The sequence below is a fragment of the Dromiciops gliroides genome, chromosome 4, assembly GCF_019393635.1.
Source record: "Dromiciops gliroides isolate mDroGli1 chromosome 4, mDroGli1.pri, whole genome shotgun sequence".
Classification (NCBI taxonomy): Eukaryota; Metazoa; Chordata; class Mammalia; order Microbiotheria; family Microbiotheriidae; genus Dromiciops; species Dromiciops gliroides.
Genome location: NC_057864.1, coordinates 311,842,564 through 311,867,017, shown reverse-complemented (window position 1 = coordinate 311,867,017; position 24,454 = coordinate 311,842,564).

Sequence of the window (24,454 nt, the reverse complement as noted above, 5' to 3'; positions counted from 1 at the left end):
GGGCCTGGAAGACTCAAACGCAACTGAAATGACTGAACAACAACAACAAAATATTTAATGTAGTGTTTAAGGTTTGCAAAGCACTTGATATGTATTAATTCATTTATGCAACAGGGTCACATAGTATAGAGGGTTCTGGACTTGGAATGAGGAAGACCTGACTTCAACTTCTTCCTTAAACCCTTGCTGTCTGTGTGATCCTAGGCAAACTGGTTAACCTAGTTCAACTTCAGTTTCCTCAACTATAAAATAGAAATAATAATTGTACCTACTCACAGGGTTGTTTTGCATATTAAATGATATAATATGTGTAAAGTGTTTTGCAAACTTTAAAATACTATTTAAATGCTGTTGTCATCACCAGTGTCATTGTCATCATTATTATTAAATAAGAGGGCAAGCAATTATTAGTAGAACACTAATTCTTGGGCTGAGAGGCAGGTACATGAAAAGCCCTTCCCTGTGAAAAGCCTGCAAAACTATCTTCATAGCTTGAAAATAAAGATAAATCTCTGAATAAAAAATTCCACAAACCAAATGTGCCTTTAAATACTATTCAGTCTTCCCAATATCTTCCAATGGGCTTCAAATGTATCCCCCAGAGCTGTCTGAACTGCTCTCAGTGCCAGAGACAAACAAAGGGTCCTTTATCCCACCTTTCTAGGTCTGTTGGTGATGATGCCCTGGGGCCTTGGCATGATAAGGGGATGGTGATAGAAATAGATAAGCATGGGGCTGGGGAAATGCCCTCCAGAGGAGATAATTGCTATAGGGTAGCTCTAACGAGATCAAAGACACACTGTCCAGAATCTCCCTTTCTACATTCTGTGGGACTGAACTGTTTCTCTTTTTTTCCCTAACCATCTTTTGAAGTGACAAGACCTGTGATTTCATTAGTTTAGGGAACTATCTGCCTCACAGAGTTGTTGTAAGAAAACTGTTTTGTAAACTTTCAAGTATTAAAGAAATGTAGGGGGGAGCTAGGTGGTACAGTGGATAGAGCACCAGCCCTGGAGTCAGGAGTACTTGAGTTCAAATCTGGCCTCAGACACTTAACACTTACTAGCTGTGTGACCCTGGGCAAGTCACTTAACCCCAATTGCCTCACTAAAAAAAAAAAAATGTGAACTAATATCAGAGCTGATTCAAATCCCAAGTGTATTTATCCCTAGAATGTATTCATCTGGTTTGCAGGTGAGTCCAGACAGATAGCTGAAGGGATAAATAGAGAATACCTTGGCCTTGCTACCAGGCACAAAATACAAGAGTTGATTCTTCTTCATCAGCAGCAGCAGCACCATCATCATCATCGACAACAACATAAACAAATGTTCCAGTGATATTAGAAATGCCCTTTTCTTTGTCAAACAGAGGAGGAAAAATACTATTTCACTTTAAAGAAATGTCCCTAGATTCCAAGTCCCTGTAGGGTCAGCTAAGGTTTATTAGAAAGAAAGTCTGGTTTGCTGTGATGCCTAATAAGATTTTTCAAATCTTTCCTAAGCCCTCAGGGTCTATTGGACTTGCAAAGCTTTGAGTGAGAATAATTCATGTAAAGAGACCATATGTGTGATTAGTGTCTCTTTCATTAACGTGGGCAGTGAAGAACAGATCCTTAGTTAAATTTTACAGACAGGGAAAGTGTCCTCTTAGGAGTCCATAATTCAGAAATTCAGCACAAGATCAGAGCCTTTGAAAGGAAAGTTGTTGGTTTTTTTAATGGAAAAATAAAAGTGTGTTTCCCAGGCTTTCTTCCCCCTTGGAACCAGGGGAAGAGAGTCTCACACCTGAGTTAAGTCTAGTTGTCTTTACTTACAGTTGTGATTAATCCATTTATTCATTCCTCAAATATTTATTGAGGCAGATGAGATATGCAAATTAAAATAACTCTGAGGTTATTTAAGACATACACATCGGATTGGCAAAAGTTACAAAATATAAAATTGGCAAATACTGGAGAGATTGGAAGAAGACAGAAACACTGATAAATAAATAATAAACATTTTTCTTTAAAGTTTTGAATTCCAAATTCTATCCTTCCTTTCCTCTCTCCCCTCCCTCTTCTCTAAGGTGGTAAGCAATTAGATATAGGTTATACATGTGCAATTATGTAAAACATTACTATATTAGTCATTTTGTATAAGAAAACTTGAATAAAAGAAAAAATGAAGAAAATTTAAAAATAGTATGCTTTGATCTGTTTTCAATCAATATCAGTTCTTTCTTTGGAGGTGGATAGTGTGCTTCATCCTGTGGGATTGTCTTGGATTATTATATTGCTGAAAATATTTGTCATTCACAATTCTTCATTGAACAATATTACCGTCACCATGCACAATGTTCTCCTGGTTCTGCAACCTTCACTATACATCAGTTCATATATTTTTTGTACAAATAGGTCTTCTCTCTTTTGGGGGATGTCTTTCGGATATAAACCTAGCAGCAGCGGTATTGCTGGATCAAAGGGTATGCACAGATTGAGAGCCCTTTGGGCATAGTTCCAAATTGCTCTAAAGAATAGTTGGATCTCTTCACAACTCCACTAACAGTGGATTAGCAATCCAGTTTTCCCACATCCCCTCCAACAACTGATATGCTTTGGATGGAATTGTGAATTGAACAAACCATTTTGGGGAAAAGTAGCATAAAATTAAACATGGTAAAACTCACTAAATTAAATATACCCTTTGACTCTGATACCACTACTAGAAGTTTACCACCAAGATGGCAAAGATAGAGGGAAAGGTCCCATATATATGTAACAGCAATGAATAGGGGACCACTGGATCTACTGGACTTCGGCTCCTCCCATGGAGCCAATGTGCATGTGTCCAGCTCCATGAGAGTCCACCAGATCACATATACAGTCAGTCAGTTAATAAACATTTATTAAGGGGCAGCTAGGTGGCACAGTGGATAGAGCACTGGCCCTGGATTCAGGAAGACCTAAGTTCAAATTCAACCTCAGACACTTTACACACTTACTAGCTGTGTGACCCTGGGCAAGTCACTTAACCCCAATTGCCTCACAAAAAAATAAAAATAAAAAATAAACATTTATTAAATGCTTACTATGTGCCAGGCATGGTACTAAGTACCAAGGATACACATCCCTTCAAAGAGTTCACATCCTACTGGGGAAGACAACACATAAATAAATAGGTACAAAGAAGATTAGTCCCAAGTAGATGGAAGATAACCTTAGAGAAGGTCTTTTGGGAGCAGCAACAAATTGGAAGGAAAGTGGGTGCCCATCGATTGGGAAATGGATGGACAAATTGGGTTATATAATATGTAATGCTATATCATGATCCAGCAAGAAATGGTGACTACGAAGGATTCCAAGAAACATGGAAAGACTTGTAGGAAATTATAAAGAACAAGGTAAACAGAAACAGAAGATCAATTTATGTCCAGTGGATTTGGCAATTGAGGGGCCACTAGTAACTTTTTTTTTTTGGTGGGACAATGGGGGTTAAGTGACTTGCCCAAGGTCACACAGCTGGTAAGTGTCAAGTGCCTGAGTCGGGATTTGAATTCAGGTCCCCCTGAATCCAGAGCTGGTGCTTTATCTACTGTGCCACCTAGCTGCCCCCCCTCAGGAGATCAATTTATACAGTGACCACAATCATGTCAAAGAGAGTAGGATCAGGAGCCTTAAGAACTCTCATCAAGTGCAGTGTCTAATTAGTGCTTCGGAGGACTGGATAAGGAAGCATACCTCCTACCTCTCAGCAGATCGCTGGCAGACTATAGATTCAGACATGGACAATATGTCCATTGAGGTTGTCTGTCTGTATCTGTGTTACAATGGAAAGGTCTATTGTTGTCGGGGTAGAAGGAATTGCTGGGAAATAACAATGATTGCTTAAAAAGAGTATCATGGGGCAGCTAGATGGTGCAGTGGTTAAAGCACCAGCCCTGGATTCAGGAGTACCTGAGTTCAAATGCAGCCTCAGACACTTGACACTTACTAGCTATGTGATCCTGGGCAAGTCAGTTAACCCCCATTGCCTGCAAAAAACAAACAAACAAAAAAACCCCAAAACAAAATGAGTATCATGCTGGGCAGCTAGATGGTGCAGTGGATAAAGCACCAGCCCTGAATCCCGGAGGACCTGAGTTCAAATCCAGCCTCAGACACTTGACACTTACTAGCTGTGTAACCTTGGGCAAGTCACTTAACCCTCATTGCCTCACAAAAATAAAAAATTAAATTAAAATTTTAAAAAGAATATCATGCAACTATTTAAAAACAGAAAAGTAGATTTATTCAAGGCATAGTCTATGTAAGTCACTGTGCTGGGTCCTCTTAGGAACCGATGTTGGGAATGAAGGCAGGCATTCCAGCTTTGCTGGTTCAAACTTTGATGGATGCTTTTTTGTGGGGCAATGAGGGTTAAGTGACTTGCCCAGGGTCACAAAGCTAGTAAGTGTCAAGTGTCTGAGGCCGGATTGGAACTCAGGTCCTCCTGAATCCAGGGCCGGTGCTCTATCCACTGTGTCACATAGCTGCCCCGACACTTTTCTTTTTAACTTAGTTGGTACCAAAAAAAACAAATCTTTCCAAGAGTTCTAGCTTCTTTCAGACCAGAAGAGGAGGCTATAGACCTGCTTAAAGACAAACAACCTAATTGAAAATGTGTCCTTTTGGAGACATGGATGCCCTGAAGGTTAGAGTAGAATTTGAAGCTGACTGCTAATGTATGATTGCAGAACCTTGCCTTTAGATTCTCCTCTCCCCACAGCTGTGATTTTTAATTTTTTTTCCTGAGTTTTGCAGCATTGCCAAGGAGACAAATGCAAAGACTCAAAATCCCTGAACCAAAATGTTAAAGATCTATGGCATTAGCCTAACCAGAAAATAAGAACTGGAGAAAACCAGATTGGGGGTAAAAAAAAAATAACAATGCCTTTATATGCTGGAGGTATATTTCAACCTTGAGTCATAAAAGTCTGACATTTTCTTGGTAAAATCTCCCTTGCCTTGTAGAAATGAGTCAGTCTACTTCTTTTTTAAAAAATGCTAAATACAGACAATAACATACTGTAAACAGGAGAGCCAAGAATCAGCTTGAATCTCCCCAAAGGGCCAGGAACCAGGCCCTGTCAATTCCTTTCATGTGTGTTTGGGTGGGGGTGAGGGAGGCGCCAGTGGCAGGGATCAGAGGCACAAGTGAGTTGGAGCTGTATTTTTGACTGCCAAGAAACCAGGAGTTTATTGGTACAGTGTTGACAACATCTAAGAGTCAGGCTAAACAGTCATGTGCAGTGCCCCTAATACAAATTCATTCTAGAGGATGGGGGATTGAGTTCTGTCACAGATCAGTGGCTTAGATCCCTCTCTTTGAGATCCTCTGTTGCTAGGCCAAGGAGCAGCACAGGGTCTAACTAAGGGCAGAGATTCTTTCATTGTTGTTTTTGTATCTCTTCCTCTCCCCACCTCCCTGCCTCCCTTCCCCTATCTAGCATAGTGCCCGGCACATAGTAGGTGTTAAAAAAAAGTATTGAATGGAAGAATGAATAAATGAACAAACGAATGAATGGATCGAATACAAATGTGGGGGGGGGAGATAAACCACAGAATCTTTGAGTTAGGATAAACCTTGGAGGCCAACTAGTTCCTGGGGGAAAATTCCCTTTATAATATACCTGACGAGGACACCTAGGTGGCACAGTAGATAAAGCACCAGCCCTGGATTCAGGAGGACCTGAGTTCAAGTCTGGTCTCAGACACTTGACACTAGCTGTGTGACCCTGGGCAAGTCACTATAATATACCTGACAAGTTGTCATTCGGTCATTGCTTGAAGATTACCAGTGATGGAGAACACATGGCTTCCCAAGGCATCCCAATACAGTTTGGGATAAGGTTAATTGTTAGGAAGTTTTTCATTACATGCTCTTTGAAATCTTCCCTTCCTTCCCCTCCCCGACTCCCCTTCCCCACCCATATTTCTCCTAGTCCTGCCCTTTGGGACCACAACAAGCAAATCCAATCCATCTTCCACATTGCAGACATTCACATACTTGAAGCCAGTTCTCCTGGGCCTCCTGACTCTTGCCTCTCCCAAAAGTTCTGTAGCAGGGTCATATACAAACATACATCATCACAGAGGGGAAATGAGAAGAAGTCCAGAACTACCAGTGCCATCCCTACCTGTCTGCTCCCACGCTCTCCCCACACACTGCACCATGAATCCCACGGAAGATCAGTCACTTCAATGACTTTATACCAAGTGGCAGCCAAGGGGCTCCCTTACCTGTTCTCTCAGAAGGGAAGACCAAAGCAGGAAGAAGTCTTGGCAGGATATGAGAAGGGTACAGAATATAAAGCGCCGTCTCTCCTCCAGTCAATGTTCCTACCTAAGGAAAACATCATGGTTAGGGAATGAAGCTCTCCTGCTTCCCAGCAAGCTGCTGGAGGCAGCCCTGAAGGGGTAGGGAATCCCCTAAGGCCTGAATCTGGGACCCTGGTGCCATCTTCCCTCAATGGCAGGAAAGGAACGAAAGTGATGGGGCTCATATGCACCTGCCTAGGACAAATGCATGGTTTGAGGTTGGAAGGATGACCCAAAAGTAGAAAGGAAGGAAAGAAGCACTTAATGAATGCTTGTTAGCACAGTTCTAGGCACAGGGTAAAGCACTTTACAAATATTAGCTCATTTAATCTTCACAACCTCCTTGTGAGGTAGGAATTTATTATTATTTCTATTTTACAGTTGAGGAAATCAAGTCATAGAGAGGTTAAATGACTTGTCTAGGGCCACATAGCTAGTAAGTATCTGAGGTCACATTTGAACTCAAATCTTCCTGACTCTATGCCCAGGACACTAAACTCTCTGCCACCTAGCTCTTGCTAATAGGAATGGAGAAGGCACCCACATTAATATGGTCCCCTCCAAGTCATTCCCTTTAAGCTCCTTAATTTTAAACAGGGCTTAAATCTGGCTTAAGTATTTCCTCTACCCTGAATGGGGGTGGCAATGTGCCACCACAGTAGATAGAGCAACAGGCCTGGAGTCAGGAAGACCTGAGTTCCAATCTGGCCTCAGACACTATGTGACCATGGGCAAGTTGCTTAACCCTGTTTGTCTCAGTTTCTTCATCTGTAAAATGAGCTGGAAAAGGAAATGGCAAAGAACTCCAGTATCTTCGCCAAGAAAACTCCAAAACAGGTTAAGAAGAGTCAGACATGACTGAACAACAACTTCCCTGAATAGGATATAGGTGGAGCCTCTAAAGTTCTTCCGTGGCCCCCAGCTATATTCCTCAGTGTTGTTCATATACACTGAATGGACAAAGAGGGCAGTTTCCCATAAAGCCAGGCCAGACCTTCTTCACTCCAGGCTTCCTGATTTATGCCTTTCAGCCAGTCCCCAGAAAAACAAACATAAACCCTGTAGCAACCTCTGAGACAAACGTCAGGACTATGTTATTGGACATGTTTCTGGCACATCCAATTTAGGGCTTCTATGAGATACCATTGCATGATACAAGATTCCTCAAGACCTCTTAGGCCACTTAAGATGAAACTATAATCTTCTAAACATCTAGGCTGAAAATTAGAATCCTAAAGCCAGCCTCCATCTCAGTAATAGTAAAGTGCTCAAGGCTACCTGCACTGTTATTTCATCATTGCCTGAGTACCAATCAGGTATAAAGCATTAGTCTAGGTGGGACTTGAAGCTCCAGGCTAGATGTTCCAGAGGATCATCTTGTCAATCTCTGTCCCATCCCCACCCAGTTCCTACACCTAATATTGTACAGATGAGGAAACTGAGGTCCAAAGAAGCAGTGATTTATTTGCTCAAGGTCTCTCAGATATTTGAGGCAGTTAGGTAGCACAGTGGATAAAGTGCCAGGCCGGCAATCTAGAAGACTTATCTTCAAGGAATGATATCAAAGGCACGTGGAAGAGGGTTGGCCCTGATAAGAAAGACTACCTTACTGGCAGAGACTGGAGGAAAAGAAGATAGGGCATTTTCGACCATATTTTAGTCATTTTCTGGTCAGGAATTTCATCCTAAGACTCAGTGATACCGAATGAAGTTGAGTTTGCCTCCTTGCATTAAACCTCCTTCAGTGGTGTCAAACAGAAATGGGCCACTATATAAGGATCCATGCAGGCCACATATCAACTTAGAAAACTACATTTTTTTTTTAGTTTTTTTTTTCTTTTTTAGTGAGGCAATTGGGGTTAAGTGACTTGCCCAGGGTCACACAGCTAGTAAGTGTGTGTTAAGTGTCTGAGGCTGGATTTGAACTCAGGTACTCCTGACTCCAGGGCCGGTGCTCTATCCACTGCGCCACCTAGCTGCCCCAGAAAACTATATTTTAACATTATCTAAGTTCTATTTTATTTTTAATTATTTCTTTAAATTTCCATTAGATTTTCATCTATTTCAGGCTACCCTTGGGAGTGTTACAGGACACATACAACAAAGTGTTTAACATCTCTGTATCTACTTCATCTGGCTAGTTTGCCTAAACCTTAAGTATTTGTGTATAGATATATAAGGTCATAGGTTTTATTTCTTTCTCCTTTCCAGGACTTTTTGACTTGGGAATTTTTTGATATCTCCATTGTTATTCTGACACTCTACTTCCTAGAGTATCTGAGTGGCAGTTTTCTTCCCCACCTCCATCGTTTTAGCTTAGTCCTTTTTTGTTTAGATTTTCAAGACACCAGGTGAATATACACTTAAACTCCTTGTTAAATGCACTCCATCCCTAGCCCAGCGCTTGTCTTTCCTATATTTGACCCATGATTCAGGAATCCAAATCCCATTCTCAGATACTATCTTCTTAGCCAGCTACATGCTTTCTAAATGTTTTTTTTTTCTACATCCCTTGCTTTCAAAGTGCAGAGATGATGAAAATACCACCTGTGACCCTATGGTCTTAAATTTCTTGACCTGGTCTTCAAAATCTTTGGTAATCATTCTAGATTTCTTTTGGCAAAATCATTTGCATCCAAGTAAATCACCAGAATATGTAGTAATGATCCATTTTAACAAGCCTAGGGAGGTGCTCTGTTATACCTTGGATGCAATACCCTTCAAGTAAAACAACAAATCTCTCTATTGTTGTTATCAGGTTGACAAACAGCTGCCTCAGTACCCCCAAGAAGGAAGTCATCAACTCCTCTTTACTTCCTCTCATCCTTGCTAAATACTTTCTCCCCTGACAATACCTATGTCTCTGCCTTATTATTTCTTGGAGGACAAGCAGCGACCTCCTCAAAATATCCAAATCTCTACTTCAAAAAAAGGCTCAAATTTGCTTTTTTAGCCACAAACATACAATGACCCTTCTTTCCTTTCTCCTCTATATGATATTCTTCCACTCAAAAACTTCCTGACACAGGTCACATCCCTTCTACCTCTTTGGATCTCTTTATCTTCTCAACTATTTTTCATCATTGAAGACTTCTTTATTTCTTTCTTTTTTGACAGTTCATTGTCCATGATAATCTGAAGTATAAAGGGGTGTTATCTCAGCTCTTTCACTTTCTTTTCTAGAAGTGAGAACAACCTGCACTTTAAGTGTGAGACTCAATCCGGCCAGACTACCTGGCATAACATTATCAGTGAAATTTGTCACCTGGGTCTTTAATAATAATATCTTACAATTATATAGTCCTTTTGAGTTTACAAAGAATCATCACTTATATTATTTTATTTGGTTCTCCCAATAATCCTGTGAAGCAAGTAGTACAGAAGTTATTATACACATCTTCTATACCCCTCTCTTGTATTGTTCTTTTTCACAAATGAAGAAACTGAAGCTCAGAGAGTTCAGTGATCCATCTCAGGTCAGACATCTAAAGTGACATAGTTGAGCCTGGAGTACAGCTCTGCTGATTCCAGATCAAGGACTTTTTCCCCTACACTAGGGAATTTTATCCATGCATAGATTTTAGGAGGTCCATGAACCTGGATGGGGAAAAAAGTGGGGAAGGGAAGGGAAGAAGAAGGGAGGAGAGGGGAGGGGAGTTGAGGGGAGGGGAGGGGAGGGGAGGGAATCCTTCTCAAGGAGAAGGGGAAGACAATGTTTAAAAGGAAACTGAAAAACTGGGAAGGGGAAAGAAAGGCGCCCCACAGGTGGGAGCATGGTAAAGTCAGAGAAGTGAGAAATGGGATGTCTAAGCTGAGCTCTCCTTAAATGGAGGTTTGGAGTTCATGAACTCACCCTCCAATCAGAGGAAGAGAAGATAGAGTGATGAGAAAGAATACCAAGGCTACTGAGATCTTATAAAATGATGAGATTATCCCAAGAATGAGTTTCCTGGGATGTGGTAGACAAGTCAGAGAAGTCCCAGAGGAGTATAGTCAGGTGAGAAATGAACCACCCAAAAAAAAAGGTTAAGAACCCCTGCTTACTACACCATTCTGCCTCCTTAAATATGATAAGGAGAAAATTGTCTTCAACTATATTTTAAATTTTTTTTGATCCCACAAATTCTTTAAGTTTTATTAGTGCTTTTGTTTTTCTACTGCTGTCATTTCCCTTAACCACTCACCCCCTGCCACTGAACCCTTCTGTGCAACAAAGAAAAACATTTAAGCAAAATCATGTAACTCATCTATGTTATCTGACTGTATACAACACATTTCAGATGTGGACTTCACACCTCTCAATTCTCCAGGCCTGAGAATGTTCATTACATTCATCAATTTGACTGTGTACATGTGTGTGTATCTGTGCACATGAGTGTACATTTGCATTATATTTATAAGTATTCAAATTACTCACCTGATGCTGCTTACTTCTCTCTGCATCACTTCATGCAAGTCGTCCTATGTTTCTTCATAGTTGTCATGTAAGTCAATTCTCATGCTGCAGTAATATTCTGTTACACAGCAACATTGTGCAATAATAAACTATGATAGACTTAGCTCTTCTCAGCAATACAATGATCCAAGACAATTCCAAAAGACTCATGATGGAAAATGTTCTTCACATTCAGAAAAAAGAATGCAGATTAAACCATAATATTTCTACTTTTTTGTTTAAGTTTCCCTTTTGTTTTGATTCTTCTTTCACAATATGACTAAAATATGTTTAGTGTGATTGTACATATATAACCTATATCAGACTGCTTGCCGTCTTGGGGAGGAGGGAAGGAAGGGAAAGAGGGAGAAAAATTTGGAACCCACAATCTTATAAAAACAAATGTTATGGGGCAGCTAGGTGGCACAGTGGATAAAGTACCGGCCCTGGATTCAGGATGGACCTGAGTTCAAAACCAGCCTCAGATACTTGACCCTGGGCAAGTCACTTAAATCTCATTGCCCCGTCCAAAAAAAAATGTTGAAAAATATCTTTACCTTCAATTGGAAAATAAAAAAATACTTTTAAGATTGAAAGAAATAATATTCTGTTACATTCATATGCCACAATTTATTTCAGGCATTCTCTAACGAAAAAGCATTTGAGTGCTCACTTTGCTATGTTGTATCCCTGTGCTAAGTGTTCAGGACATAAATGCAAAAGGAAAGATGATCCCTGCCCCTTAAGAGTTTACATTCTAGTAGACCCTATTAAATATGAAGAGACAACGCATTTAAGGGAATATTTTGTTTTGGAAAGTTACTGAGGCTGAATTTATTGTATACTTTAAAAGAAAAGCAAGCTTTACAAAATAGAAACTTACAGTAGATGTATAATCCTCTTTTTCTAGTCTACATTTGGTGTTTGCAAAATTCAGAATAAAGGTGATTTTTTTTTAAGTTGCAAGGGTAATTAGTGGAGCCGTAGGGGAGTAGATTAACACACGCCCTTTCTAGGAATAATGACAGAGTTGATTTATGATTCTAGAACTGGAAAGGAGAAGGGAGGGTATGTCAGCACTGCAGCTGGTGAGATGTCCAGGGAGTGAAGTGTGGCTGGAGCCATGGCCTAGATGTACAAGGTGACTGATATAACAACCAGTCAGAACAGTGGAGTTTCAGGCCTGAAAGGGTCTTCCAAGGCTTGCTTTCGGATCCTGGAGGTATGCCAGCTCATGAGGAAATGGCTAAAGAGTGCTCATTTTGTTTTTAGTTTTTCGCTACCAAAAGTTGTGTTGCTATGAATAAATTCATACACATAGGATCTTTCAGCCACTGATCAATAAGGTTAAAAGTGGGATCACTGAGTCAGAGGACATGAACAGTTTCAACTAGGAATATATGTGTGTATGGGGGGGTGTATCTATATATACATTAGATAGATGATAGATTGATAGATGAGAGAGAGACAGAGATAGAGACAGAGACAGAGAGAGACAGAGAGAGAGATAAAAGCTAGGTGGCATAGTGGAAGACTCCTCTTCCTAGGTTCAAATTTTACCTCAGACACCCATTAGCTGTAGCAAGTCACTTAACTCTATTTGACTCTGTTTCTTCATCTGTAAAATGAGCTGGAGAAGGAAATGGCAAACCACTCTAGTATCTCTGCCAAGAAAATCCCAAAAAGGGTCAGAAAGAATCAGACCATGACTGAAAAATGATGAAAAACAACATGCATATGTTCTTTTTTAGACCATTTCTTAAAAACTGAGCCTATAACATTAAATCTTAATTCAGTTAGTGTATTTCTACAATAAACATTGCTCTAGGATATCTAATTTAATATATAAATTAGGAAAAAAATACTTAAATTCGGGAGTTTAGAGAACATATAGGAATGGATCAGGTGGAGTTGGCATTGAGCAGAACCAAGAAAATATTGTATACAGTAATAGCCATACTGTAAGAACAACTTTGCATGACTAAGTCATTTTGACTGCTATAAATACACATATTAAAAATAAAATGAAGAAAAATGCTTTCTGCATCCAGAGAAAGAATTGATAAATGAAAGTAGGAATAGAATAATTTTATACACACACACATATACTGACAAACACATATATTTGTGTCCAATGTTATCTATCTCTAGGGCAGGGGTGGGCAAGAAAAAAGGGAAAAAAGAAATTTGCACAATAACTTTGTTGTATATTTCAAGAGAAGAGCAAGTTATATATGGTAGATTTGCAGTTTCATGCTTGTTTTATTCCATGAGTTGATAATTTCTTTTCAAATTGTAATGCAAAAAAAAAAAAAAAAAGGAAATGTAAAAAAAGTAAGAGCCTGATATCCTCACACATGGAAGGATATCCTTCTTTTGTTTACAAAGAACAAAAGAGCTCCAGTTTCATTAATTCATTTATTCACTCACTCATTCACAAAAATATATGCAAGATACTATGCATCTTGCTGCAAGGCATGATAAGATAGGAGGTGGTCACATACGGTGCCCTCAAATATGCCCTAAGGTTAATTGTGCAAATCCCCAGTCTTTTCAGCTATAAAATCTAACCTGATGAAGAAGGGTCTACTTTTACAGAGTCAGCCATACTAGATGGAGAACCCTCTCTGATTTCTTGGTTTTTGGGGGGTTTTTTGCAGGGCAATGAGGATTAAGTGACTTGCCCAGGGTCACACAGCTAGTAAGTATCAAGTGTCTGAGGTCGGATTTGAACTCAGGTCTTCCTGAATCCAGGGCCTGTGCTTTATCCACTTGCCCCCTATCTGCCCCTCCCTCTCTGATTTCTAAGGAAGAAATCACCAAGCACAGTCACATGGCAGTGATGCTCAGGAAGAAGTAAAACACAGCTCCCATGGCCCTCTGATCATGGCTTAGCAGATGGGAGAGAGACACACACAAAAACCTCACATCAGAAGAGTATCCCAGGGTTCCTAACCAACACAGCCATAATGCCTCCATGGGTTGGTAACTAGGAAATGGAAAAGAGAGGGAAGGAAGTGATAAGGCAAAGAAAACCTGAACCCCTGGTTTGATTATGGGAGGTAAGGGAGAAGGAAGGATAACTCTGAGATTTGGAGACTAGGTCACCGGGATGATGGTGCGTTCATTAGCAGAAAGAGGGAATTAAAGAGGAAGAACTGGTTTGAGGGAGGACACGATGAGTTCAGTTTTAGACATGTTGAGTATAAGATGACAGCAGGACATAATTACAATAATGATCATGATGATGGTGATATTGACATTTATATAGCACTTTAATGTTTACATTGAAGTCCTACTCTAATACATCATCATGGCACAGAGGTAACCCAACTTCTTGAAGGCTGGGCCAGCAGAATGCAAGATCTAGCATGTTCTACCATCCTATGCCAGGAAGCCCTTGAGTACATGTGGTCCCAGCAACAAACTGAGTCCATTTACTGAGGATCAACCTAGCAAAGTATGGAGAGGCTCACCATCAGTAGGCTGACTAAGTCATGAATTTGGTGGCTGTGGCAATCAGTGAATCAAAGGAAAATGAGAAATAGCCTTCAGATTTGTGCAGTCCCTTCTAATTCTGAAATGGCAGGGGCAGAAAAGAATAGAGAGGGGACAAAAATCACATCATTTTTTGACAATCTATAAAAAGTAAAGCACCAGCCCTGGATTCAGGAGGACCTGAGTTCAAATCTGGCCTCAGACACTTGACACTTACAAGCTGTGTGACCCTGGGCAACTCACTTAACCCTCATTACCCAGCATAAATAAATAAATAAATAAGTGAATGAATGAATGAATGAATGAATGAATGAAAGAATGAACGGATGAATGGATGAATGAATAAATAAATAAATAAATAAGTAACATCTATTCAGTATTATAAATATGAGATCATTGTCCAGAATATGATATGCAATTGAATAGACAACTTATAAAGCTCATCATCTATATATGTTTATAAATCATATAGATATATACAGTATAGATAGATATATATGCATAAATATAACTATCTTTGACAGACACTGTAAATAAGCTTTGAGGTGAACCCAGAACTGAATGAGAGGAAAGTTGAAGTGGACTGATTTTGGTACGCTGCCAAATTGATTTTATGACTCCAACCTTCTCCCTGAAACCAAGATCCATGTTTTTAATCCCAATATCCATCCCTCCAGTGTTGTTTTATAGCTACAAGCAGGGGTATGCTCATCAATGTTTAACAACCAGCTCTCCAATGGAAAAAAATGCATACATGACACACTTTTAAACTTAATCTGCATTGTAAACATTTTCTCCATAACTTTTTATCTTCTTTTTTTTTAAAGTGAGGCAATTGGGGTTAAGTGACTTGCCCAGGGTCACACAGCTAGTAAGTGTTAAGTGTCTGAGACCAGATTTGAACTCAGGTACTCCTGACTCCAGGGCCAGTGATCTATCCACTGCGCCACCTAGTTGCCCCCCTCCATAACTTGGGGGGGGGGGGCAATTGGGGTTAAGTGATTTGCTTAGGGTCACACAGCTAGTAAGTGTTAAGTGTCTGAGGTCAGATTTGAACTCAGGTCCTCCTGACTCCAGGGCCGGTGCTCTATCCACTGCACCACCTAGCTGCCCCCCTCCATAACTTTTTAAAGTCTAGACAACAATAAAAAACAATAAATCAAGCCTTGATTTGTAATAATGACCAATTTTTATATATTAATTTTCCCTCTGAAAATTTAACAATTGGCTCTCATGAGCCATTCTGAGCTGGCTCCAACACACCCAGCTACAAGTCACAGATGACTGTAGTCTATGAGAATTGAAATTGAAGATTACTCAAAGGGCAATGTAAAGGCCCATGGTAAGCATGAACAGGCTGGAACACATTACAAAGAAAGTATTATGAAGGAGCAATGGAGTAAAAGATAAGCATCAAAAAAAAAACCCATCAGTATAAAAGATGAGCTAGTCACATAAGAGCAAGAGATAACATCCAGACATCCCACTTGCTCTAATGGATTAATGATTAGAGCATCAGCAGACAACTAGGCAAGTTTATCTCTATTATATCTTTCTAGGAATTTTATATAATTCTGCCCATTTCAAAGGAGACCAAGGAAGGTCCCAGCACTGGGATAGAACCCCATCTCATGTCCAAGAGAGAGACGGAAGGAAGGAAGGAAGGAAGGAAGGAAGGAAGGAAGGAAGGAAGGAAGGAAGGAAGGAAGGAAGGAAGGAAGGAAGGAAGGAAGGAAGGAAGGAAGGAAGGAAGGAAGGAAGGAAGGAAGGAAGGGAGGGAGGGAGGGAGGGAGGGAGGGAGGAAGAGAGGAAGGGAGGAAGGGAGGAAGGGAGGAAAAAGAATGTTGATTCAAAGGATAAGCAGAGTCAAGAGAAGGATTTTGTTGTTTGGGGGAATTTTTTTGAGGACAAAGATCTTCATAGGCAGAGGTGATAGAACCAGTGGAAAGCGGCATCAAAGATGTGAGAAAGAAAGGTCCTAAAAAAGAAAAAGATATGAAGCAGAAGATATATGATAACAATACCCTTGGAAAGGAAGAGAAACAGCTTTAATTCTGAAGCATTGGAGGGAAAAAAAAGATGGTAAAATTTTTTGAAAAATGAAATAAAGAAGAGAATATGGTTTCAGACCATTTGAGACAGAGATGTGGGAAGTTGTGGGAGGTGTGCAAAGTCAGCTATTTGTGCAGGGTCAACCTGAGTAACCCCATTTAAAAAAAAAAAAAACAACCCTTATTTAGACTTTGGGTACCTGTGCAGCCAGCCTGCAGGAAATTATGATCCAGAAATACCCTGGCACATGCTCACTAATCCCTTCTCCCTATGATACCACAATGAGGGAGGTGCTGGGGTGGCACTAATCACATCTCCATGTGATTATTTGCATCAATCAACATACTTTTGCCCTTATATGGAAGTCATAAATCAACTGCTTGCTGCCTTGGTGCACTAATAAAATCCTTTTACCTCTCTTATCCTGAGTTTGTGTCATTAACCAGGGTAAGTCCGGAACCAAGATTTCTTTTAACAGAAGGCTATGCCAAGTCCTCAGTCTTCTTGATTAAGCCATTGCAGGACTTCACATCCATCATGCTGTTAAAATGACATGAGAGGAAAATGGTAAATGTTGGAAGGGATCACATTAATCACACTAATACACTATTGGTAGAACTGTGAGTTGGCTCAACTATTCTGGAAAATTATTTGGAATTATGTTGAAAAACATCATTAATCTGTCTATATTCTTTGACCTGGTAAATAATACTACTACTAGAAATAAAACCTTGAAAAGTGTCAAAAACAGAGGAAAAGGTTTACCTGGTATTAATTTGGAATATTTTTTGTGTGTGTGTGTGTGTGTGTGTGTGTGTGTATACATATATACATATATACATATATGTATGTATATATGTCCATGTTGTCTCCTTTAGTGATAGGTGATTAATTGGACCCCTATTTTATTCCAGTCAGTATTAATCAGTTTGATATGATTCCACAGGGGTGATGATTCAGTATGTTAGGACCCAGAGCTGTGAACTGCAGGTTGTAAATTCATTTGCTTAATCATAGGAAGATAACTAAAGGACCTCCACCCTTGTTTTTCCTCATTATGGTGACCTAGCTTAGTGTGGTGGGAGTGACTCAATTACATGGAAAGTCCCCCAGCTGTCTTTGTTGCCCCTCCATCCTTTGTCATCCTTCTATTGCCCAACCTGGAGACCCTGAGCCCTTGACCAACAAGTGACCCTGGTTGCTGGCCTGTGGCCTGCCTGTCTATCAACCCATTAGCCTATGTAGATGTTTTGACATCTGTTTATCAGCCCACCCCATGGGTCTGCTTATCTGCTTGGTAGGATCTCCTGAAAAGTCAAGATAGATCTGTCAAGATCTGTTCATTAGCTTGTTTGTCAACCAATAAGATCCTGTATTCTGTATAGACCCTTCTAGGGGGTCAAGGGAAATGTTTATCAACCAGTGAGATCGTTATTTTTAGTTTGCTTCATCTGTATAATCTGGGTATCAAGCACTATAAAACTAAAGCCCTGAAGGAAGGGGGCATCATAGATCATGAGGAAGATCTGAAGTCCACTTCATTGGAGGCGGCCATGGACCCTTTAATAAAGTGCCATTGGCTCAGAGTTCTAGCACAGTTTCTTTTATTGTAGATTGGACAATTTTGGAACCCCACACCTTCAATGGAATCTAAGTTTTTTCAGGCCAGGGATTATTTCATTTTTGTCTTTGTATCCTAAGTCTGGTATGTGATAAGCACTTAATAAATATCTGTTGATCAATTGATCTTGGTCCTATCTGCTCATTTTATAGATGTGGCAATTGAGATCCAGGGAGGAAAAATTATTTGTTCAAAGTCACCCAGAACTCAGACTCAGATCCTCTAGTTTCAAACACAGCTCTTTCTAGAGCAGAGTTTTATGGCTTTCTCCAGAAGTTCTCCCAGAGTCAGTAAAGATACTAGGGAAAAGCAAATGGTGGGGCCTAGAAAAATCAGGAATGGGTTTAAAGGAAGATGAAGCCAAGGGATCCCAACATGCTAGTGAGGGTCTTGTTGAAATGGCTAATCAAAGGATCCAACCTGGCTAAGCCAATGTAAAGAATTAATTGTTATTTGAGGTTTTTATGCCTCGGCGTGCACTGGCCTGGGGCTCCACAAACTGCAGGGTGCTCCACCCACTGGTTGTAGCCATTGCCAGGGCTCAGGCACCTCACGTCATCACCACTCGCCGATGCCTACATGGGCCTGGAAAAATTATAATGATTGGAAGCCTAGTGAGGGCAGTCATGTGACTGTCAGAGCAGCCATCCCATTGGCTGGGGCTGTGTGGGGAGTTTCTAGGTTTGGGGGAGGAGAATTGGGCATTGTAGGTGGAAGCTGGACTGCTGCATATTTTCAGCTGATTCCTGGGCGGTGGTATTTTTTCAGGTGTTATAATTTCCCTTTCCCCATTTTATTTCCTTTCCCTTGATCCTACTGATCCTGTTTGTGTTTTCTTTTTTTAAGTTCATTCTTATTAAAATAAATCTTGTTCTGTTTTGAGGGAGGCTGCTGGTCTCCTTCCTTGCCTCAATAGTGCGCTTAGCTAGCACTCTCCAATTAAAAATTGGTCCCCACACCAACAAGTGAAGTCAGAAGATTGCAGGAGTGTGTACTCTATTTACCACGACCTCTAAGATCCTGGTTTGCCTCCATGTCATGATGGGAAAGTATGGAATGGGGCCAAGGGACCAAAGGTTTCATAGTGAAAGAGAGCAAGTTTAATTCATATAAGGTGAGAGGAGATGGGGTCTCCATCACTTATTCTTTGGTTAATTTGATTTATCATAAATCACCTAACAATTGTTAAGGGCTAAAATTCTAGTTAAACTGTCTAAACTATTTAATGAGTAGTTGCCAATAAATTATAAGCTTTAGCAAGAGTTAGACTTTTAAGCATTTATTAAGGAGAATAAAGGAGAATAAGAATTTGGTAAAGAGAGAGAAAGGCCTAGATTCCTATCTATTAAAGGGAGAGCACATTTCTAGCTCCGCTCTCCACCAGAGTCCAAAGGGAAGAGCGCGAGACTGAGCGCCAGTCTCTTCCTTCCTCCTCCCACTAGCCCGCGTCACTTCCTGACGCCAAAGAAAAGACTCCTGGTCTTGCCCTCAAAGACCTTCGCTTCATGGGCAGAACTCTTCTACAGTAAGTCTCCAGCAGATGGCGTCATTCCAATCATTACAGTCCCCCCTGTTGTTCCTCAAGAAACAAAATGTTTCCTTGACGGAACACAATAGAACACAAAGGCTTCCACCTCCATCTGGATGTCTCAGGATATCAACATGTCTGATTAAAGACCTAAAAGACATCTGTTAGGTGGGCCCTAAGTAATGGCGGGTTTGAATAGCTCGCCTGTAACCATAAGTGAGGGCAGTCATGTCTGGAGTCAGGAAGACTCATCTTCCTTGGTTCAAATCTGGCCTTAGACACTTACTAGCTGTGTGACCTCGGGCACCCTATTTGCTTCAGTTCCTTATCTGTAAAATGAGCTGGAGAAGGAAATGGTAAACCACCCCAGTATCTTTGACAAGAAAACCCCAAATGAGGTTACAAAGAATCAGACATGACTGAAAAACAACAAACCATAAGTGAACACCCATATTTCAGAAATCCCCCTTAAGATGATTATAAATGGGGCAGCTAGGTGGTGCAGTGGATAGAGCACCGGCCCTGGAGTCAGGAGTACCTGAGTTCAAATCCGGCCTCAGACACTTAACACGTACTAGCTGTGTGACCCTGGGCAAGTCACTTAACCCCAATTGCCTCACTAAAAAAAAAAAAAAAAAGATGATTATAAACACTTGATTGTATAAACATTCTATTCTATACTTCAATTTAAGAAAGCCTGATGCCTGATGCAGTTGCAAAGGCAAACCTCTCTTTGGGAGACACATTCCTCTGCTCCATTTTTTTTTAAAAAGCATACATTTTTAAATGAAATATATCTGCGAATTTTCTGTTTCCTAGGCAAAGTTGCTGAGATAATCATGTATCAGTCAGAAAGCTCTGGAAGGGTCTTTCAGATCAGGGCGAGATATGAAATATTAGCTAAGTGGCACAAACTTTGAGGAAGCCTCACACCACAAAGGAGGCAATGACCAATTAAAAGAACAAGACGTCCAAGTGAAGAATTAAGAAGTAGAAAGCAGCATTACCACTACCAATACTGCTAGGTAGAGTAGTAGATAAATACCGTCCTCATAGTCAGAAAGACCTAAATTTAAATCTTGTCTCAGACACTAGCTATGTGATTCTAGGCAGATCACTTAACCACTCTCAGTCTCAGTTTCCCCATCTGTAAAATAGGGTTAATAATAGCACCTATTTCACAGTGTTGTTGCAATCAAATTATATATATATTATATATTATATGTATGCACACACATATGTGTATGTCTTTGTATATATACATATATATCAGTATGACTTTGCAAGCCTTAAAGTATTATATGTGTTAGTTATTATTACCACTATTATTATCATTTCATAATGCTATAAAACCCAAAGAATAGATTAGAAATCAAGGAGCAGAGATAATACCTTCAAAAGAACATGAAAAAGGAGAGAGGTGGGACAGTTAGATTGTGCTGCCTCTACCTGTATTTTACCATACATTGGCATGTGATCCTGGAAGATGTTCCTCCTAGGTAACTGAATTAGCACAACTCAGGGGGACCAAAGGTAGTCTCACCTTTACTAGTGTATGCTTTCAGATTTCACTGAGCAAAAGTGGCAACATAAGCATTATAATCCAGGCTCAGGAGACCATAGTGCCTCAATATCAAGCAAGTAGGGACTTAATCACCCTACTAACCTTGGCAGAACTTGACATAGTGTTTGCCAATACTCAGGTCATTCATCTCAAGCTCAACGTGTCCAAATAAAATGTGATCTTTCCCCTTAAACCTTTTTTCCTCTTTCTGACTTCACTTTTTCAATCAATGTCATCCTCCTTCACCCCTTTCTCATATGCAAAACTTTGGTGCCATTTATGACTCCTTCCTGCCTGTCACTTCTTAAATCCAAGCTATCACCAATTCTTATCAATTCCTTGGCAATATCTCTTAAATCCATCTATTCCTCTTTACTCCCACTGCTACCTTAGTACAGACCCTCATTACTATTGATCTAGACTATTATAATAGCCTCCTAATATTTCTGACTTCTAGTCTCTACCCATTTTCCTAGATTTTCAATCTTCTTTATGTACAGGTCTAGCCTTTCTTTTCCTCTTCTCCAAAATCTTCATTAGTTTCTTATTGCCTGCTAAGTAAAGTTCAAATTTATTTTCCTGGTATTCAAGTCCATCCCCAGACTTGGCAACCCTACCTACCTTTCCAGTATCATCACAGTCCTCTCCTCTTTACACACTATGGTCCAACCAAAACAGGACTACTATCCCCCAAAGACACACTCTATGATTTCCATCTCTTCTTCTTGGCTCATGCTTTTCCCTATTCCTAGAATGGCCCCACTGCCTCTACTCACCTATGGAATTTCTACCCACCCTTGACAGCCCACTTCAAATACCACATCTTCCTCTGAGCTTTCCCTGAATCTCTTTACACGTAACAATTTTCTTCCTCAGACAATTCATTCTATGTCTCAATAATGTCCTGATTCAATTCAATAGTCGTCCACTTAATGAAATATATATATATATATGTATGTGTATATATATATGTATGTATATGTATGTATGTATGAAACAGCCACAATGAGCCAGGCAAAGGCTGACAATACAAAGACAAAAAATAGATCCTCTTCTTGAGGAGATTCTATTCTACTGGGAGGATGTACACAGATAGGCAAAGAAAAAAAATGCATACACAATAATTACAAAGGAATTTAGGGGACCAGGAAAGGCCTTATGTATGAGTTAACAGGAGCTGAGTCTTGAATGGAGCTAGAAATTCTGAGAAGCAAAAGTGAGCAGGGAGAACATTGTATTTATTATCACTTAACCCTGTTTCCCTTGGTTTTCTCAGTTGTAAAAGGAGCTGGCGGGGCAGTTAGGTGGCACAGTAGATAAAGCAGTGGCCCCGGATTCAGGAGGACCTGAGTTCAAATCTGATCTCAGACACTTGACAATTAGTAGCTGTGTGACCTTGGGCTAATCACTCAACCCTCATTGCCCTGCAAACAAAAAAAAATTATCTGGAGAAGGAAATGGCAAACCACCCCAGTATCTTTGCCAAGAAGACCCCAAATAGGGTCACGAAAAATCAGACATGACTAATACAACTGAATAACAGTCTCTCTTAGCACCTAGCACAATGCTCTGAACTCAAGAACTTAATAATTGATTTTTTAATAAATGATTATTTATGACAGAAAATAATGTAGCAAAGTATATGTTTTTCATCCCAGAGAATTTAGTCATTAACCTATCAATTGAGCCACTTTGTAAGTTCTCCACAATAAGGCCATCCCTTAGAATGTACTCTGAGAACAACATCATAGAGTGGTTTCAACATGTTTTAATTTTGCTGTGAGTTTGGGATTTGGCAACATAGAACTCCATATGTTTATAGGTGCAGATCAAATGGATCAAAAGCAATCATAAATGTGTCGGTACACTTCAAGTTTGCAGAAATCCGCATGCCCATCTTGCATTTTGAAGCAATTTCAATAACATGGAGTTGTTTGTAATACTCATTCATGGGTTAGAGAAAGGTACTAGTTAATGTTGATTAAAATGCAGCTGGTGATTTAAGAACAAAGCTATTAGATGTCTGAGGCAATGTGGTTAAGGACTTGGGAAGCAAATCATCCTGAAGAGGGAAGGGTGGGAAGAAAAGTTGAAATATTGAGTGGAGGAGGGCAGTGCAAGGGCTACTGTGAGAAGAAAATGACCTAGCCTTGAAATTAGTGAGAAAGAGAACTTGGAAAAAGTAAGAGAGAGATTCTAAAGCTTTCTTAGTCCCTGAAACATGCCACAGACAATATAGTCTGGTCCTGCTTTACACTACCCTCCTCCTCCCCCCCCCCCCCGCAAAAAAAATACCATACCAAAAAAAGAATGTACCTAGCACCTAGTCAATAATCAATAATTACTTGATATTTTGAACTAAGATAGCACTATCCTTAAAGAATGCAGCCTCTAATATGAATATAATATATATAATGCATGTTACTTTTTTGATGTGGGTACTCTTTCTCCTCTTTAAATGAAGATGTGAGCTTCGAGAGGATCTCTGGCCAAAATATTCATTACTCTGAAGCCTACCTGATAATAAAAATCTATGAATTTAGCAAGACTACCTACTCAGTAGCAGCAGACCCTGCCAATCTGGAAATTCTCCCTCTTTTGAATATACATAGCCTTCAATAATCCAGGGCCACCTTCATGCTACAGCAAGGTATCATAGTCGGACTTAAGTGAAAGAATAATTAAATGAGCTACAAACAAAAGTATAAGCTAAATCAAATAAGATGACACCAAATAGGGATAAATGTGAAGTCTTCCATTTGGTTTCAAAAACTCAATTTCATAAGTATAAGATGGTGAGATAATTGGTCACTACCAAAAAAAAATGTGCATGGAGAAGAGTTAGTGGATCACAAATTCCATGAGTTGATAGTGTGACATAACATCCCAAAAGATAATGAGACATTTGTCTATATCAAGAGAATTGTAGTCTATAAGACTAGGGAGGTATCAGTCCCACTATACTCTGCTCTAAACAGAACACATAATAAGATTGTGTTCAGTTGGGGGACACTGATAAGCTGGAATGTATCCCAAAGAGAACACCGCGGATGGTAATGGGCCTTGAGATCATACTACATGAGGAGGTGTTTGGCGGGTTTTTTTTTAGACCAATAGGGGGTTTCATTTGGAAAAGAGAAAAGTAATCTGAAAGGCTGATGTGTGGAAGAGGGATTTGACTTCTACTTGGCCCCAGACAGTAGAATTAGCAATGGGTGGAAGTTTCAGAGAAACAGCTTTAAGTTTGATACTGGACAAACATTCAGCACACAACACTCTCTAGTACACCTGAACCCTATAAAAATGTAATTGGGAAATATTTAACAACATAAATTAAAAATAAAAAAAAAACACATCGATAATATTGGGACAGCAAGGTGGCACGATGGATAAAGTGACAGGACTGGAATCAGAAA